At 37.0% G+C, this 2,162-nt stretch overlaps 1 pseudogene; it reads left to right on the forward strand.

The window, feature by feature from the left end:
- The window catches only part of LOC118322037, a 23,737-nt pseudogene extending 22,781 nt beyond the window's left edge, over window positions 1-956 (forward strand).
- Window positions 957-2,162: the final 1,206 nt, after the last annotated feature.

The raw sequence follows: 2,162 nt of genomic DNA on the forward strand, positions 1-2,162 counted from the left end.
AATACACACACACAAACAATGTATGAAATGGAGGCGACAAAATGTCTATAAGCAAATACTTGCTTACTTGCAGCTACTTGTTGCAGCTAATTGTTATTGGTGTTAAAGGTCCAGTGTGTAGGATTTAGTAGCATCTAGTGGTGTAGTTGCAGATTGCAGCGCCTGTAGATATAAAAGGCTGTAACTGTAACAATCCTTATTTTCAGGTGATTATGCACTAGTGAAAACCTAGTTATGAATGTTTTATTCATATGTCGATATTTCCTCCCAAATGTTACAAACTGGATTTCTATAAAGTTTTTAACATTGTTTGTTTATTGTACAATAACACAAATCTGTGCCACATCCTTGACACAAATATGTGGGTAAATAAATATCTTTAGTTTTCTATAATATTTTCAGGTGTCCCCAGTTTACTGCAGATATTTTGCCGCTTTTTGGGAATGTATTGAAAATACTGTTGCCACGGTTACCCACAATTTACCTTAACCACTGATTTCGAACAGTAGGAAAACAATTGAACTGTTTGTGGTAACCTGGTGATATTTTTACACCAGTGCCAGCCAGTACTGTAGTGTGTAGTGTAATGTAGTGATTAGTAAGTAGTCAGTCTATTTTACATGCTTTAGAATTCAAACAAACTATTCTTTTTTATAACAGAACCGACAAATAATTCCAGCATCACCAACATCTCAGAGAGTCACCTTTCAAGCATAACTGGCAATACAACACCACTGAAAACCCCACCGGTCCATCCGGATTCAGCCCTGCATGAACTGAAGAAGCTGAGCAGAGATCTCACGGCCATCCGCTTCCAGATGGACGAACACTTACAGGGGAACAAAACCGAGCAGGAATGGAAAATGATCGGAAAAGTTATCGACCGTCTGCTGTTCGGCATTTACACTGTCTTCATCACTGTCAGTTTTATCACTATCATATGTATTTGGACCTGAAACAACTCATATGTAGCATGATTTAACTAAGGGGGTAGCTAGCGGTTAAATATGTTATTGTGGATTTAAGCTATTGATAAACAGTTTCAGTTCAACTGAAATATTGACTATGTCAGATTATATGTACAAGATGTTGCTATTGGTCAATTGTTTGATTTAGGCATGCAGACTAATTTTTTATAGCCAGATTTTATATATGGCTCAGAGAAAAATGCACCACAACTGCCTGCATACGTTTTACATGATTAGTATCACACACAATTTGTACATCCTTCGCCTGTTATGTGTTACATTACTAAACCTTTTACACAGACTGTTGCTAAATCGGTGGTGTAAGGTAAAAAAGTACATTATGTTTATTTTATACTTTTACTCCGCTGCGGTTCAGAGGCAGATATTGTACCTCTAAGTCAATTTGTAAGACTAAAGGGATGTACACATTAAGGCAACAGAAAGTTTTTCTCCACTATGTTATTACATTCCTGCCCGACTGCTTTGCATATGTTATTTGGTATTTATGGCCTGTAGGCCTCACTGACTGAGCTCATACAACTTGTTTTTGAGTAAAAAGAAAAGGCATAGGATATGGGTTATTTTGACTGTAACAAATACCCAGATGAAACATATTAATATAGACTTTGTAACACTTCATTTTGGATTCATTTTTATTTTGAGGCACAAAATAAAATCTGTTGTGTTCCTAGTCCAATTTCTACAGAAAGGACAAAAATACAAATGTAAACTTTATTGTATTATATTGTATTAAATTAATGTCTGAACACATTAAAGAACAAGAACAAAACATTAAAATGTCTATCAGTGGTGGATACATTTTGGGTTGGATCTAGAAACCTTGAAGCAACCAACACTGAGAATGAAACCCCCACAGGCCCCCTCTGGCCCCCAAGAGTCGGCCCTGCATGAACTGAGGAAGCTAAGCAGAGATATGATGAACATCCGTCTCCAGAAGGACAAACACTTCAAGGGCAACAAACCCCGGAGGAATGGCAAATGATAGTTATCGACAGTCGGATGTCAGCTTCACCACCATCATATGTATCTGGATCTGAGAACTGACTTTACATATATTATAAAATACATACATCCATAACATTATATCACATACATACAAAATAAATCGTTATATAAAGCACATCACACGCAGGGCTGCAAATGCGAATGAAAGCTTGTTTCCATCCGCTACCG

The sequence above is a fragment of the Morone saxatilis genome, unplaced genomic scaffold, assembly GCF_004916995.1.
Source record: "Morone saxatilis isolate NCDOM2014 unplaced genomic scaffold, NCSU_SB_2.0 Contig12, whole genome shotgun sequence".
Lineage (NCBI taxonomy): Eukaryota > Metazoa > Chordata > Actinopteri > Moronidae > Morone > Morone saxatilis.